Here is an 18390-nt window from a genome sequence, read left to right as displayed (position 1 = left end):
GGAAAAAAAATGGTTAATGTAATTGTATAGATTTTTCCCTTCTTGTTTTTGTGTACTATATAGCCCATTCTTTGCTTTATGTACAAATACCCTGGTTTCTAAATGCTACTTATTTTCTGCCGAAATAAAATATCCTTTCAATTTAGTGAGTAACTTTGTATGTATGTGCATTTGTTTGGAAGAGATAGTAAATAATAATAATTTAATTCATGTAGCTCAGCTTTTTCTAAGAAGATTCATTAATTCACATATGCTATAATTATTTTTATTTCCTTTTAAATTCTGATTATTTACCAGAATAAATCTTTCCTGCTAGAATGATGCTTTTTTCTTGAGTAGATACTGCCCCTCTTTAAAGTATCTTAGCTTAGAATTAAAAAAAAAAAAAACCAGTTAATTTTTATCAAAAACAAATCCCGGACATTATTGGATGGTGGAGTTGGCTTAATGACTTAACTATGTCAGGTCTGACATCTGTGTTAATTCTCTAAGCCTTTTCCTTGTGATTACAACATGGCTGCCATCAATCCAGCCATCATATCTACTTTTAAGTCAGGAAGAAATGGAAAGGACCTGCCTTTTGCTTATAATTTTAAAAATAAATATAAACTATTCTCAGGAAGTTCTGTAACCTGAAAATAGAAATGCTACTCATTTTCTACTTGAAATAATATTTTTATCTTTCAAATTAATTATCTGAAAGGTTATAAAATATATCTTTATTACATGATTTCACATATATTCATTTAAGAAATATTGTTCACTAACTATGTTCCATACAATGTTTTAGAAGTTAAGACTACAAATACTAATAAAACAGGGATTTTGCATTTAAGTTGCTTCTGGATTCATCATGAAGAAATACAAGAAAACAGACAAGAATAGTACTGTGTGAATGATAAAGCATAGAGCTTTGCACTGCAAAAGCATCAGAGAGGGTATGGAGTTGCTCTCTGTTAGCTGGAACAGAGAGACTTGACCTGGGATCTGGAGCATGAAGATAAGGTGATTGATAAAAGCAAGAGGAAGGTATGGAGGTTATCTAGGCACCAGGGCCTGCATGTGCAAAGACCTGGAAGTGACAGAGTGTATGATTTACTCAAGAACAAGTGATTGCATATGGCTGGATCACAGGCGTGAAGGATGGAAATCTAGGCAAATACTTTACTCAGCACTTTGGTCTTCATCCTCTCCATGATAATTGTGCTATAGCCTTATTTTACCTGACGCTAATTACTTAGAACTTAGTTTTGGTTCCACTCTTCTGGAACTTGTAAACCAATAAGGCAAATATTTTTCTTGTATTAACAGTGGTATTTAGTAGAAACTGTATATTGGTGATCTGCTGGCCTACTCTGACCTACAGCCATGGATAGTGGTGTATTGTTTTTTTCGTTTTTTAACCTGTACAGAATAAAAAAATGAATCAGTTTCCAACATTTAACAATCAAGAGATTTCACAGATGAAACTAGTTTTTCTGGAAACTAGTTTTTCTGGAAAAATGGGAAGATCTGGAAATCCTGGGCCTGCATTCCCATACGGCAAGAGTCTGCTGGAGCTGAGTAAGGGTAGGTAGTATCTGGTTCACTACAGTCTTCATTTTCTGTTGTTTTATAACATGCTCACCTAACTAATTAAAAGTGCTTGGTTGACTGGCGAAGACACTTATATTTGCTATCTCTAGTGCTGATAGAGACAGGAGGAAGCCAAATGCCTAGGCAGATAGGAGTGGGTACCCGGTGAAACCCTACTTTCAAGTGGAAGGTTTAAAGCCTGCGACCCAGCCACATGGGGGACTTTCCCACCTTTGGATAAGGTAATCACCCACTGCTTCCCCTTTCCACCGAGAGCTGTTCTGTTGCTCAATAAAATTATTCTCTGCCCTCCTCACCCTTCAATGTCCAGTGTATCCTCATTCTTCTTGGTGCAGTACAAGCTCAGGAATCACCAAATGGGGTGACAAGCTATGACACAGGCAAGCTGGGGCATGCCAGTGTGGCAGAGCGAGGCCCAGGCAGGGTGTTGCAAGCTGGGAGTTCCCAGCTTGCAAAGTGACCGAGAAGAAAAGTCCTGCATCTGTGCAGGACATAGAACTACATACATTTGGTTAACTTGCACAATAGCAGTTCTGGACAAGGCGTAGTGACGTAGTTCTGTTTTCACTGATGCAAACTGACCATGTGGTCAGTGGGTTCACACTGGCCAATAGCTTGCTTCAGAGAACAGAAATGAAGCACCTCTGTGTTATGAATCTTGTTTTTAATTATCTTATATAATGTTTGTAACCTTCAAAGTGGTTGCCCCCGATAGACGTTATAATCTAAAAATCCCTTCAGCAAATTATAAGAAAAGGAACATAAGATTATGAGTCTGGAGGCATGATGACTTGATATTAACAAACATCCAAATGGTATTGGTTGACCATTTAATTTCCTTGGCCCTCAGAAACTTCTGTTAGAAAATGTCTATAATGTCACCCCCAGTATCTATCTGAGAAGGTTATTACTGGCATTCAAGTGAAACAGGGTATGTTACAAGAAAAGCAGGTAACTACTGAGGACCCACAGATGAAAGGAAATGTTGCTTATGGTTAGGAGTCTTGGGATCTTGATAAAATGTCTGACCAGAAAGTACGACTGGCTAAAGGAAACTGTCCAACTTTAAACCAAAATATGATTCCATATGGAGACTTTAAGGGATGTGCTTGGTAGACAGACTAGCAGTAGACAAAGATTTCAAGAACTTTCTGCATTATGTTTTGCTCAGAGAGTGGATGGAATTTATTGAGCCTATTACTGTTTGGTCATTATTAGATTTAGTGACAAAAGCCTGTCTCTACTAAAAATACAAAAATAATTAGCTGGGTGTGGTAGCGGGTGCCTGTAATCCCAGCTACTAGGGAGGCTGAGGTAGGAGAATTGCTTGAACCTGGGAGGCGGAGGTTGCAGTGAGCCGAGAGCACCCACTGCACTCCAGCCTGGGCAATGATGTGAGACTCTGTCTCAAAACAAAAAGAAAAACAAAAACAAAAACAAAAAAAAGATTTTAGATAACAAAAAGTAAAAAAGGTAAAGATTATATGGCCTAGTTCACTCATTTTAATGACAAAAAGTAGATTCTCAGTGAGACAAAGTAACTAATTAGTATCAGAGACAAAACAAGAAACATTGGACATCTAAACTCTCAATCCAATGATCCTTACGTTATGCCTCTGGTGTCACTTAGAAGAGAAAGATTTTGATGCTCACACGGGATTTACCTGAAAAGCTGTTGGTTTTTCTGTTTCCTAAGAAAGCTAGAGAAGACTCTTTTCTTTTGTATCATTCAAGGCTTATTTACTTTGTGGGTCAGCTAGGGGAGCCTCAATAAGTTGTGTTGGATGGATTTGGGGATCAACAGGGATTCTTATGAGATTTGATTTTTCAGTAGTTAGAGGAAATAGGAGCAAGATTGCTTAATTGCTTCAAATATTCTGGAAGGCAAGCATTCCAAGCACATCTTACTCTTTTGTCTGTTGGAGTCATAGGTCTTCAATCCTCCAAACACAAGAAGAATCTTCACTGCTAAAAATCTATCATAATTTTTTACACTCACAAGAAAACCTGTTGTAGGTGAGTAATATCATGTATCACCTCTAAGAAATTTTCTTACTTTTATAAAGTTTTGATAGTATTTCATATGAAAAAATATTTTCGTATTTGAAATTTTAAAAACTATAGTTTAATGTGGCTTTTACTGTTCAATGTGCTGCAAGAGGCAAGGGTTTCCCCAGTGGGAAATATTATCAAAGGTTTAAAATCCTTTGGTAATGCTAGAATTGGACTATTAGTATGCTTATGTAAATCATTGTTGCCAATTATAATTTATCTATCAATTGAGATATTTCTAATTTTAGCTACAGTTAACCCTAAAAATAAATTCTTTATATTTATTTAGTGAATTGCCAAATCCACTTGCATTTTTTTCCTGTTTCTTAAATCATTTTTTCTCTCTCTACTAGTCACATTGTGCATGGGCTTTTATAACATAGCTTCCTAACTGATTTTCCTTCCATCACTCTTTGTCTTGAATTGTGCCTATTGACAGCTTGATTAAGCTTGGAAATATAGTAGGAGAATCCCTTTCCTGTAGCATAAGTCAGGAGAGGAACTTTAGTGGAAATACACTATTGGAAGTACACCAGATACAGAGATGAATAGATGCAGAGGTACCTGGTGAGTCCCAGTTTATCCTCACTGTCCTCCACATGATGGTCCTCTCATCATCCAGACTGCAGGACCTGCTGACCAGACTACAGGCCCACCACCGGATGCTTGATTTCAGACTCACAGAGGCAGTAGCTACCAAAGACAAAAGCTCTCCTGAGGTCTCCCTGAGCTCCTGCTCACAGCCCTGCTTTACAGGTTGGCTGTGCTTCACTTCTTAAGTCTCTCTGAAAGCGTTGTCTTACCAACCCGAGTCAATGCTTCCTGACTTTTCCATCCTCCGACTCCCTCTTCCAGACCTTTCCTTTCCTTGCTTTTCCCACAATTGTGTAAACTCTAATTCCTATGGTAAATCCTTTATGGATTTAACATAATGCTCATAGTGGCTCTGCTTCCCCTATTAAAGCCTAGCTGATACACCTTGAACTCACCCATTGCCTTTCCCAGAGCAAAACTTTTATAGTGAAAGTGATCATGAACTGACTTAATTCCCCCTCTCCCCTTTCCTTGATTAATCCTTGATCCTCTTCATCTCTTTCAAAACTCTCACTTCCTAGGTTTCAGAGCTCTCTCTCCCTGGGTTCTGCCCTCCTGGGCCACACACCCACATACTTTTGAGTTCAGGGCTTTTGCTCGGACTCACTTGCTAATACAGCAGGCTAGGATTTTATGTGGAGCAGATCTCAATTCAAACTCTTGTGTTGCCCTTTCTAGCTGTGGACTTAGATAAGTTATTTGACATTTGTTAGGTATAACTTGCTCACATGTAAGAGGGGAATAATGTCATAGTTACCTTATGAGGGTGGTAGGAGATGTAGATACAAAATTGAAAAGCCATCTAGCAGTGCCGTATACCTGGGGGTGCCTCCACAGATGTTGACTTTCTTCCTCTTTTTCTTTATGCTGTGAACAGTCCTCCATTGCCTTCAAAGGAGAAGAAGTGACCTCGTGGTCCAAATGTTTTACTGCCTCTAGTACTGCAAACCCCAGTGGAAAACGTTCCTGGTTGAACCATGAATTGAAACACCTAGCACTGAAGTAAGAACATCTTGGTTCAAGGGCAAGGGGCTCTATCTTTTAATATGGGTGATTGTTCCTATGAGTGATTACAGTGAAGCTGTATTTTGGAAAATTGCTGATATTGATGCTGATTACAGATATGAAGAATGGACAAAATGAGAAGAGAAAAATGAAAAATTGAACTTTCCTGTAAAAGAAATACTAATTACAGACATTTATATCCGTGTCTTATTATTTATACCTAATTAGTATGCAGCACAATGGCAATGATGCCAGTCATTACATATATCACACCACTAACTTGTTTCACTCAATTGCAACAGTAATTTCTCTCCATGGACCCTTGGCTATTGGTTTGTTGTTCAGGTTTGTTCATCTACTGACAACCTAAAGTAATTAGAGAATGGCAGTTTCCACAAAGAGAATACTGACGTATAGTGATCATTTTTTGCACTTCATCCCTCAAACAGTACTGTGGCAAAGTTGCTATTCTTATCTGCATTTTTCTGATAGGAAACTGAGGCCCAAAGAATGTAAGTAAATGCCTAAAGCCGTAAATATAGGCATTGGACTCAAATACTTTTCTCTTCCAACCTCTTACTGGAGCCTATGCAGTAAAGCTGATCTGTTGGAAGACGTTTAGTGACACATAAATGTCTTTAACTAATGGCATGAAAATGACATGAGATGGATTTGTAAAATCAAGATATGTAGGTTTAGGCTTGAGTTCTACGTCCTAGCGCAAAGGATGTGACTGCTTATCTTTCCCTGGGGTCAGAATTCCTGATATTCTTGTTTTTAATGCTTGTGTCTGCCTGCACTTTGTAATCTGCAGGCTTCCTAAAAGCTCCAAAAATTTAAAAACAATAAATCATTCGACATCTTCTAGCTTGTTTGTTTTTCTTTTTTAGAGACAGAGTCTTGCTGTGTCACACAGGCTGGATTGCAGTGATGTAGTCATAGCTCACTGCAGCCCTGACACCTTGGGCTCAAGGGCTCTTCCAACCTCCACCTCCCAAGTAGCCAGGACTATAGATGCACACCATCATGCCTGGCTCTTTTTTTTTAAATTTTAAAATATTTCTTGTGGGAGACAGGGTCTTGCTATGTTGTCTAGGCTCATCTTGAACTCCTGAGCTCAAGAGATCCTCCTGCCTCAGCCTCCCAAAGTGCTGAGATTAAGGGTGTGAGCCACTGTGCCCAGCCCTTATTGCATTTTTGAGCTACCCAAATGGCCTAGCACTGTCTTCGATATTTCAGAAGTATCATACTCTGTTCCAAACAAAACGTAACATTCCCTATGAACAGCGTGGTTCCTAACCCAAGTGGACAGCGGGTCCTCATGCCTGATGGCTCTAGAGAAGAGAAGGCTGCAATTGAACTCAAGTTGTTCACTGAGGCCAAGAAATACTCCCTGTTACTCTGATCTGATGATTTTGAGATTTATCTGCAAGGTGTGAAGGGGAAGGAAAGTCTATTTGCCATGCTTAAAGGAAAGGATAATGGGTTAAAGAAGACTTTGATGAACCTCTGAAGTCTTAAGAAAGCTAGATTACATCATTTTCTCCAAAGGTGTTTTAGTCGCCCTTTTTACCTTGGGGTTTGGCAGTTACTTTATGCCCCCTAAAAACAATGTACCAATTATCCAGTGACTAGTGTTCCAATTAATTTATGGACATGAAGATTAACAGGCAATCTGCTAATGCATTAATGAGTTTATAATGTTTAGAAATAGGACGACCAAAACTGGTAGACCAATTCTGAGTTTTATCAACCTCAGTGGTTGAAATTAAAATGAAAATAGCAACATTTGTTTTCATTTTCCCTACAAAGAAACTAATTGTTTTCCTCTGGGTAATGATAATTAACAACATTCCTATTGTGTTCCTGATCAGTTCACAGCTGGTACTTTGATAATCACAAATACTTGGTTTTATGAGGTGACATTAAACTCCTGCCTAACTTGGGAAGTACATTAATTGTATACTATTGCCTGAGCTTATTAATTCTAAATTATACCTCAATGAACTTCTCAAATTGGGAGCAACATTTATATTAATAAACTGTAGTCAGTGAGAGGGAGAGAGGGAGGGAGAGAGAGATCATAAGAATCTACTACTGAGTGTAGATTTTGTCTGCTCCAGATGTTATAGTTGGGTTTAAAAAACTTTGATATGTTTGAATAAATTCCAAAGGAACGTCTCATCCCTTCTTTTTTTTTTTTTTTTTTTGAGACGGAGTCTCACTCTGTCACCCAGGCTGGAGTGCAGTGGCATGATCTTGGTTCACTGCAACCTCTGCCTTCCGGGTTCAGGCAAGTCTCCTGCCTCAGCCTCCCAAGTAGCTGGGACTACAGAGCGCCCCCAAACACACCCGGCTATTATTTTGTATTTTTATTAGAGGCGGAGTTTCACCCTGTTGGTCAGTGGTCTTGAACTCCTGGCCTCAATTGATCCATCCACCTCTGCCTCCCAAAGTGCTGGGATCACAAGCATGAACCACTGCGCCCAGCCTCATCCATTCTTATAATGCATTTTTAGGCATTCTTTTTTCATTAAGCAGGAAAAACGAAGTGCTAGGGAGGCCTGGGATTTGTGGTTGAAATGTGTTCAGAGTGCTACCCTCCCTCATTCCTTGGAACTTTCTGAAGGACCAGAGCTGACCTGAGGACCTGTTGGGTGTGTATTACTGAGGGAGTTCCAGGGCTATGCAGGGAAGCCCTGAGTGGGATGCAGTGATTCTTCTCTACTATGTCTACTTCCATGAGGGCTGCCATCCTTCATGTAACAGTACCTTTAGGAACAGGGACCATATAGCTATATATTTCTATTTCTAAGTTTCAAACAGTGCTTGGCAGCTAACAGGTAGTCAACTAATGTTTGTTGGATGAATGAATGGTGGTACCAAGGAAGAATGGCATGTTTAGTTCTGGCTGCTAAAGGAGGTTTAATGGTAATTGGCCAATATGTGGTGATTAAGCCTCAAAAGTTACATAGAAGAAACCATGTTTATACTGATGTTGCTTTAACAATGCCATTAAAGTCTGGCACCGTGGCTCATGCCTGTAATCCTAGCACTTTGGGAGGCTGAGGCGGATGGAGCACTGAGGCCAGAAGTTTGAGACCAGCCCGGCCAACATGGCAAAACCCCATCTCTACTAAAAGTACAAAAACTAGCCAGGTGTGGGGGCACACACCTGTAATCCCAGATACTCAGGAGGCTGAGGCATGAGAATTGCTTAAGCCCAGGAGGTAGAGTTGCAGTGAGCCAAGATTGCACCATTGCACTTCAGCCTGGTGACAGAGTGAGCCTCTGTCTAAAAAAAATAAAAGCCAGTGAATGTTACTTCTATCTTAAATTTCCAGTATAGCAACTTAAAAAAATGATCTTTAGTTTTTACAGATACATACTAGTTGCATATATTTATTATTTACGGGGTACATGTGATATTTTGATACAAGCATACGATGTGTAACGATCAAATCAGGGTAATTGCAACATCCAACACCTTAAACATTTATTACTTCTTTGTGTTAAGAACATTCCAATTCTACTGTTTTAGTTATTTCAACAATAAATTATTATTAACTATGGCAAATTTTTAAATACAATAATATCATGCTGATGAGGATATGTGAAAGACACATTCATGCAACTCTTTTGGAAAGAAATTTAGCAGTATCTATCAAGAACTTGCACAATTTTTGTTATCTTCATTCTGGTAAAATTCAGCATCTGTAAGTCAGGTTTTTTTTTTTTTTGTATGAGTCCCAGGTCCAGCTTTATTACCTAATACAAGTCCAGCCTCTGGAACATTCAAATTCACTGTTCCAAAGTTTAATTAAAAACACAATTTACAAATATTTAATATCTTCTGAAAAGCATTTCTAAGTTAAGAATGAAAAAGTATGTGCATAATATATAATCAAATACCAGGCGGCCTCAACTTCCACCAGGTCCACAGTCAGCAACATCCATCTTTTTAGGTTCTTCAATATATTCTGTCAAATCCACAAAGTTGTTTTCCATGACAGGGGAAAGAATGGAAATCCCCATTGCTTTCTGAACTCCATAGGTGCTTACGATATCACCTGGAGTTACTTGCTGTGCAAATTCTTTAAGATTACTGGTCACTTGTTCAGCAGGATGCATTTCTCTGTATGAGGGACCCAAGAGACAGATCATGATGGGAGGGTGTCTGGTGCTCAAACATTCATTCTGGGCTTCCTGGGGTTCCCTGAGACCACCAATCTGGTGGTCTCATCAAGTTTCCTCTGGAATATTTGAGCTTCTTCAGAGTCAAAAACTTCAGTTAGAATACCAAAATTTGTTACTGCTTTCAGCGCTATGAGCCTGTCTTGAGTATTGGAGTCCAAACCTCCTGGTGGCTCTACTTCTGTAATCTCCATTTCTTTTGCTGTGTCAAGTGTCCTAGTGTGGCCTTCCATCTCCAGGCAATGACATCTCCAACTCTTGTAGGGTCCTGGAATGTCCTCCTTTTGTTAAAACATCCAGTAAACTATCTGCCATCTTGGCACATGGCCAAAAACTCATGGATGCTGAAATCGCTTGGAAGATCAGAGTCTCCCCCATAGGTTGAATAGACCAACTCAGAATCATCCTTACTGATATTCGCAAATGTGGAGTCATAATGCAGTGCCTAAGAACTGTAGGGCCCGTAATTCAAAGACAACACTGGAGTGACTTTGTTCTTTTGATGCTCTTTGAACCCCTGCAAAGTATTCACTACAGACTGAAGTCTTCCAGTTGTCATTCCCAGTCTCACAGGGCAGTAGCCTGGCTTTCCTACAACGGGATCCACAGGATGGAGAAGTCCCAACATCGTTGTTCCCTCTGGTTTTCTTCTTTCAAATTCGCACTGACTGTTCACAAGCCGCCTGGTCAGTTTTCTTGCAGATTCCTTCACGATGCGGTCAAGCTGCTCCTGCTCTCTGCCTAAATTATTGCTTTTAAACTTATCTTCAAGCATATGTTATTTTTCTTTTTATTTTGTTTGCTGGGACTCTTGATGGCGTGTGCTTTGGCATCTCCAGAGTTCTCTCTCTCTCTCAGTCAGCAGCCTCCCTCCTCCCTACTCTGTGAGGTGTCTGTTCTATCATTCTGTTTTCGAGTTTTCTACAAGTCAGCCATGAAGTCTACGCTCTGCTTCAGGCTCTGAATTCTTTCCTGGCTAAGAATTGTCATCCCTGAGCGCAACAGCTTATTTGCAGCTTTATAATAAATGGTCTCTGGTTTATTATAAGTCATGGCATTAGTACACATTAGTTTGAAGTTATCCTTTAGTTCATCTTTGGGCTGGTAGTCATTGTTCTTGATCTTTTCTTTCATGGTACTAAAATCCATTGGGTGTTTAATGATCATGGAGTAGCCAGGAGCAATACAATCAGTAACAGGAAATGAAAAGAAAGCACTTGGATCTTTTCTCTGCAATTGTCTCATCAGTTGATTCAAAGCTTCTTTAAGGGGTGTCTGTTCTACTTCTTCTTGTTTGGCTGAAGAGCTTGTGAGAGGCTTCTCAGGAGACAAGTCTAATCTCACAGGGACGTGACACTGGAGGTCTTTTTCCGCCTCATGCTCCACCCGGTCTTGATCTCGCTTCTTTTTATCCTCCTTAACTCTCTCCGTTTTCTGCCCTTTTCTTCCCCTGGAACCTGCTTCTCTCCCTTCTCTTTTTCCGCTTTCTGTCCTTGTGTTTGTCATGATCGTTTTTGTCTTCGAAGAGGCTGGAGTCGTGTCCCGAGCTGCCCATGGAGAGTTTGGTGACTTCGTTCCCTCCTATTTTGAGGACCAGCTTCAAGGGTTTCTCTACATACTCCTCATAGAGGTGTTTGTCCGACTTGTGCTTCTCGGGCTTCCTGCCCATATCCCACCGGGCCCCAGTGCCCGCCCCGCGCGCCACGCCCAGGGGTTGCGGCACCGCTTCCCATCCGGGCCAGGCCAGCGGAGGGCGGGAGCGGGGCCCGCGAGACCCCGCGCCACGAGGCAGGAGGGCGGCGCTGGAAGAGAGTTTTAATGAAGTAACTCAAAACAGAAAAATAGCTTTCTGCACACAAAGGTGGTGATCTCAGATTTGTTTGAAATCATGGGAAATAATCTGAGTTTCCAATGAAGTGGGAATGGTATTGGTGCTTTACTGATTTAAAATGTTTTTCAAGACTTTACAGTAATACGAAGAATTCTTAGATTAAGGTATAAAGTGTATACATCATTATCACAACAAAAATATACTATCTATAGAAAAGCCTAGAAGGAAATATTATTAAATGTAAGAATAGAAAAGAGATTGGGATAAAATTCAGGGAAATATAAACATTTATTAGTTATATTTTTGGTTTGTTTGTGTTTTCCCAGTTTTTAGCAGACCCTTTTAATGATGCCTCCTCAACTCCCTTGTGTTGAGAATATGTGACTCTGCTGGGTCTCCTCCTCCCTTCCTCACCCACCGCCCCCTCTAATCTCCCACTACCCTTTGCAGATTGGATCATGATGGACACCTGACTCATGCCGGGCAAATTGGAGTTTTTCCTCTGGGAATTTAGAACTGGAAATTCAGAGAAAGCAAGTCAGTTTGTATGCATGCCTTGGATTGAGAGACATGAACATTTTGGACTAGAGGTGCAGGTATCTTTTCCCCCTTGCACAAAGAAAGCAGATTTTAAGGAAAATAAGACGAAAGCAGACATACAAAGAAAGAAAAAGATAAGAGTTCATGGGATCTAACAGAGGAACTGGTTGATGATGACTTTCTAATTTCTGGTTGTAGCCCTCATGAAGCCTGGCTGAGTACCATGAGATATGCCTTATAGTATACAGTATTGTTATTATTGTTCTCAAGTCAGTTTCTGTTTCTGCAATCAAGTATTGCTATATAAGATGGCTTTACTTTTGGGTCTTTAAATCGGTGAAGCACTGTAATTCTATGTCCATGAATAACCTATGCTTCTTACTTGCTATAGTGTGTCAACAGGAGCTCTTGATAAAATATCTATTATTTTTGGAAATACATCAATCATTATGTACACTATAATATTCTAGTAGTAATACATGATAACTAGAGACATTTCCAAAAATGTGCTAATTCACCAGGCTGGAGTGCAGTGGCCCGATCTCAGCTCACTGAAACCTCTGCATCCCGGGTTCAAGCGATTCTCCTGCCTCAGCCTCCCGAGTAGCTGGGACTACAGGTGCACACCACCATGCCCAGCTAATTTTTGCATTTTTAGTAGAGATGGGGTTTCACCATGTTGGCCAGGAGGGTCTCGATCTCCTGACTTCGTGATCTGCCCGCCTCATCCTCCCAAAGTGCTGGCATTACAGGCCTGAGCCACTGCACCCAGCCAGAAATATATCTTAATGTTAACTGTGGTATATTTGAGTTGTGGTTTTACAGATAATTTAAATTTTTCTCTTTATATTTTCCAAATTTTCTATGGTGTATATAAATTTAGTTGGTAATAAAAAGTTATTATTATTTTTTAATTTTATTGGGGATAGGTTTAGGAGTGGAAAGTTTAATAGTCCAAAAAAAAAAAAAAAAAAGAAGAGAGGAAGCTTCCTCATGCTGAGAATGGAGGTTACCCAGGAGTGGGTCTCCCGAAAGTTCTATTTTTAATGAAACAATAATTACCTTAGTCACCAAAACAGTATTGTCAGTCTTCCTTTCTTATTCCATCAGGTGTAGGAGTTTAAGAAATAAAGAAGGATGGAAGGAAGAATAGAGTGTGGGCTGCCTGGGATGCTCTACCTGTGGGCTTCAGGCCCTCTTGTTCTCTAGGGGAGTGTTGATAAGGACTGGGATTTTTTCCTGGCGAGGCTTAGAGTAGGTAGTGGCTGAAAGGTCTAGTTTGGAAGTAAATATCAGTTTTGAATCCTGGCTCTACTCTTTTCTCTCTATGTAGACTTGGAAAATTGCTTAACCCTTGTTAGTGTTGGCTTTCTCATCTGTGAAACGATGGAGCTAGCTCTTGGGATTGTTGAGAGCACAAAATGAGATAGCATAATCAATCATTTAGCAGAGTCACTGGGTCCTAATAAGTGGTTGTGGTGTTTTTTACCCTTACTGTTAGGTGACAGACATAAATCCTCCGTAGGCACTCTATTAATCCTCTATATCTACTGGCTTTCATTATTTTTGTGAACACCTGACATGTCCGTCTTTCTATATCTCTAGCAATTCTAAAATAGTTAAATCAGTGCTTCTGAAACTTGAATGCCCATATGATTAACCTGTAGACCTTATTAAAGTGCAGATTCTGTCTCTGTATGTCTGGGGTGGGATTCAAGTTTTTAATTCTTAATAAGCTCTCACATGACATGAATGTTGATATCCAAAGATCACTTTTAGCAGCAAGGATTAGGATGGCCCAGCTCAAATCTAACATCTGTGTGAAATCATGAACAATGTCCCCAGACAGAATCATCTTTTCTTTCTTTGGCTCTTGAAGCACATCATTTATATTCCTAACTCAGCACTTAGCACATTCAGCCTGCTGTAGTGTATGCGATTCTGTTCATTTCTAACTAAACTCTTGACATTAGACTGTGTGTTTGACTCCTGAAAGCTGTCAATGTCCACACAGGGATGTTGACGTACTTGACCCATGATTATCATATTACTGAACTGGATAGAAAATAATCAGATAATGTCCTAAAATGACATTGTTTTTCACATGAGCATTCACTTAGAAATCACCAACATCAATCAACTCAACTAGTGGGAATCATGAAAGAGAATAGTGGTGTGACCCACACAATGGATGATTTTGATTGCTTGGCAGGTGTTAACCCAATTACCACAACCAAGGAGGATTTAACAAGGGGATTCTTGTTACTTGCAACAAGTAAGGAGAACACTGGGGGTAGTTTCCAAAGCAGTGCGTCTCTCTGAAGGAAGGTGAGAGCGGGGCTTTCATTATGCTGGTTGGCTGAGTCACTGTATGAAAGGCGGGGCAAAGGCAGTGAAGGCACAGTCCTGGTCATGCTTCTTCATACATTGCAGGTATAGAAAACGGTGAATAAAATCCTCCCTAGGAAGGGATTTTAATATGGTAATAAGGAGAGTTCACCAAACTTCATCTCCAACTCAGGCAACTCTGGTTTTACCTGGTTTTTGTTTTACTGTAGCTGAGCTTCTTCCCGGAACCTTTTGAAACCACAGAAACTCAGTGTGCCACAGTTACGAGTTACTAGGGTACCTTGAGTTACAATGTGAATGATCCCAAAAGGCAAATAAATCATTGTGATATCTTCCTTCTTTTAAAAATACACTATAGAAGGCAGGTGGGATGATTTACCGGGTGGGATGACAAAGCTAAGCTGAGATGATTTATTTTCCACAGATAGTCAAGTAAATGAGCAATAATTTGCCTTTCAAATTCTGAGTCTCTTCCCTGGCCATGCTTTAAATGGAACTTCCATGTCGGCCAGAGCCCAAAATTGGATCCCTTTGCACAGAGGCTAGACATCGAAGTAGTGGCCTTTGGGGTAACACAGACTCACTTCTGTTGAGAGTAATTAGCGAAGAAAATCTGTGGGAACTTAGGAAGGTTCAGCAGAAGTCTGCCCTCTCTGGACATTTTTTGGTGGCTAGGAAGCAGGGCAATTGTCCTGCCTGACTGTGGGGTTTGTTCAGCCTTATCATGCGCAGCTATTGCATAATTCCGACTTTCCTTCTCTGGAGTAACTGACATTTCACTTCAGAAGGACTTTCAATTTTATTTAAAAAATCCAGTCAACATAAATAGAAGAGAAATTCAATTTTCAGTAACATATGTACTCCGCTACCACTTATGTCCTTAGGGAAGCTTAAAGAATTTTCATCAGTACACTAAAAATTAGATAGTTGGGTATGTTGCAAAACTTTGAACACTTGATTCAGAATTCCCACTATTGCTCAGACATTCTTATAAAGCAATATTTTGGGGGGGAACTTAGCAAGTACTGTTTTTGTGAAGTGGTCCCAGTGGGAATGAGGTTTATGCCTAACTCTTTTTTTAAAATTTGGTTTGTGCCTCTTGTGCCTGGTATCCAGTATTAGTTACAGAGTAAACAGTATTTTCCGATGACTGACAGGGTCAGCTGTTCTGGGAATGTGGCCGTTGACCTCCCTGATGGATTACTGTTCTGCAGGCTGCTTCCAAGTCAGTAGAAAGGTAAGCATTCTTTCTGTATAAGTGCAGATTGCTTTGGAACATGTTACAATTTCAACTGATAAAACTGAAAGTACATTTTGGGCACACTGTCTCAAAGGGCACGGAGCTGTTACTTTGCGGGCGAAATGATTTATCATGTCAACACAACCATGACAGTTAAGCTGCTGGGTTTAGGGGAGGGGTGAGCTGGGTGTTGAATCTGGTTGTGTTGATTAAGTCATAAAGACCCAGGAAAACTTAAATCCGGAACTCCTTTCCAAAGTTAGAAACACACATTGTAATTCTGTTTCTGAGTCCTTTTCCCTAAAATCTTGTGAGTTTATCTTGGTTTATTGTCTTTACTCCTGAAATAGTAATGGTGTGTGTGTGTGAGAGAGAGAGAGACAGAGACAGACAGACAGACAGACGGACAGACAGAAAGTGGCTACTAGGAACTACTAGGAAGTTGAAAGGGCCTAGAAATATATTTATTGCAAATGTAAGAGCAAAACCTCTTCAACCAAGTACCTCTGTGGATGTAATCATGCACAAGAGAAAATATATTGAAAGCCCCTTGAAAACGTGCTATTATATAGTAGTTGAGAAAATGGAACATACTGGACTTGATTCTCAAATGATTTTAGCCAGTTTGTTTTATAAACTCTGAAGGTATGAATTTAGTTTTATATCTTAATTACTATTGTTATGTAGAAATTGTCATCAGTGTTAATAGTAGCAGTTTTTAAAAACCTCACATTTTACTTTTCAATAAGTTTCCAATAAAGGAATTGCATTTTTTAGATGATGCACAAATTAAAAAAAAACTTTTCAAAGTTCTTACAGTTCTCACTTGATTCAAATATTTTCTAATGCTTCAAAAACACTCTACCTCAGAAGTAATTTTAGAAAGACCCTGTTTTCTCCCTTAGATGGAACAAAATGTCTTCTTTAGTCATTCAAAAAATATGGCTCAGAACCAAAATAAGGGGAAAACTAGGAAGATTAAAAAGTCACATTCCAGTAGAAATAGTTTATGTTTCGCTGAAGAACAGTAATTACAAAGGTACAAGTTTGTTAAGCTGTCATTATAATAATTATCATCTACTGATATTTTGGGGTTGGTTTTTTTTATCGGCTTGGCAGCTTCAACTTACAAACAATATTTATTATATAGTGACGAATTCAACTTTAAGAAATTTCTCTATAGACATTTTCTTTTCATAAGCTCCGAGTACCCACCACAACTTTTAGAACTCAGTACTGCTTGCCTACAGAATCCATAACAGATGCCTTAAAAAGGGTGGCGATGGGAGGTTAAAAGTCTTCCTGTGGAAGAGTTGACAGCTGCTCCTTGAGAGTTTGCAGCTGCCAAAGCTGATAAATAGATTCAGGTAAGGATACTGAGACAACCAGAAAGAGCTGGGAACCATTCTCTTGCTTGCCTCCACCCCTCTGCCTCCCCAATGCTGTGACCACCAATTGGAACACAGCTTTCTAGAGACAAAGGCATAAGCTCTGAACTAAGAGCAACACCAACAGATCAGAAGTTAACTGTTTGAGATCAGTGCTCAGTGCTTGGTCTGAGCTACCTTTGGATTAGGCTCTTGGGTACCTGACGCATGTGCTGAGTATGGTATCCTGGTCCATCATTAAATGGGTGTGGAGATTACATGGGGTTCTGAATTGATCAAGGGAGGAATAACAGACTCATGTTCTGGATGGGCTATGTGGAATGATAAGAAACCCATATAAAAGCATCAACTGTCCCAGAAGAGGACCCCTGTCTTTGTAAAAAGATATTTATCCTTGTAGCATATAATGGGGAAGATCCTGGGTTGTCTATACCATGTTTGGTAGATTGTCATTCTTTCAGAAGAAAACAGCATTTGTTTTCATTTATGCCTTCTCTACCTTGTGTGGTTTCAGCAGTAGAGCATCTATCTGTGCTTTTTTTTAGTGGAGAAGGAAGTTTTTAAAATGGCAGTTGAGTTAAATTAACTTTAACCACTATTAAGGTTAATTTACATTTGGCTCTCTGATCCAGTACATGAACAAGCAATTTTAATTGCTGTAAGTTCCACTTTCCTCCAGTTTCTGAATATGGGCACAAACTCATCAAGCAGTTATTTGGGAAGCATGTGTATTGAATACAAAGGAATGAAATGAGGTGGGAATATCTTGAACCAAATATTATTTGCCAGCAGTCATTTGTTTCCATTTTGAATGGAATTCTTGCTTGGCTACTGCAGTTTACATTTTAATTTCCTGTTTGGAGCGACCCTATGTGTGTATTATATTCCTGGGAAAAATAATAACTTTCCAGCTTAAAAAGGAATTACAAATCTTCCTCTGTCAATTTTTTTTAAAATAATAGCCTTCTTAACATACAATTTGTATGCTATAAAACTTATCCTTTTACACTGTACATACACTTCAGTGATTTTTAGTATATTTTCAAAGTTTTACAAAATCATCATCAATGTCTAATTTCATAACGTTTTCATCATTCAAAAGAGTAACTCTATTCCCATTAGTAGTCACTCCCTGTTCTGCCTTCCCTCCTACCACTGGAAACCACAAATGATCTTTCTGATTCCATGAATTTGCCTATTGTGGACATTTTATGTAAATAAATCATGTAATAGGTGATCTTTCGCGACTGGCTTCTTTCGCTTATTGTATTTTCAAGGTTCATCCCTGCTCTTGCATGTATTAATACTTAATTCCTTTTTATTGCTGAACAATTTTCCCTGTATGGATATACCACATCTGTTTTTCTGTTTTACTGTCCATATACTGATAGATATTTGTGTTTTTCCCACCTTTCAACAATTACAAATAACGCTGTCATGAACATTTGAGTAGAAGTTTTGTGTGTACACATGTCACTTCTCTTGTGTATATAGATAGCAGTGGAATTTCTGGGTAATATTGTAATTCTATGTGTAGCATTTTGAGGAATTGCCACATAGTTGTCTAAAGTGGCTGTGCCCCTTTATAATTTCAGGAGTAA

The 18390-nt window shown here is 39.4% G+C and overlaps 1 long non-coding RNA gene and 1 pseudogene across 2 annotated transcripts; one reads left to right on the top strand and one right to left on the bottom strand.

Annotated features, from left to right (window-relative positions):
• Positions 1-1386: 1386 nt before the first annotated feature.
• Positions 1387-11904, top strand: LOC105524803. Its single transcript, XR_001003813.1, has 4 exons — positions 1387-1569; positions 3428-3612; positions 5139-5244; positions 11723-11904. It is a non-coding gene; the product is annotated as an uncharacterized LOC105524803 (long non-coding RNA).
• On the bottom strand, positions 8998-11237 carry LOC105524802 (annotated as a pseudogene). Its single transcript, XR_001003812.1, has one exon. The product of XR_001003812.1 is annotated as a bromodomain-containing protein 7-like (transcript).
• Positions 11905-18390: the final 6486 nt, after the last annotated feature.

The sequence above is a fragment of the Colobus angolensis genome, unplaced genomic scaffold (genome assembly GCF_000951035.1).
Source record: "Colobus angolensis palliatus isolate OR3802 unplaced genomic scaffold, Cang.pa_1.0 Scaffold51, whole genome shotgun sequence".
NCBI classification, from domain to species: Eukaryota; Metazoa; Chordata; class Mammalia; order Primates; family Cercopithecidae; genus Colobus; species Colobus angolensis.
Note: the sequence above shows the minus strand (reverse complement) of the source record. Positions and strands in the feature narration are given on the sequence as shown.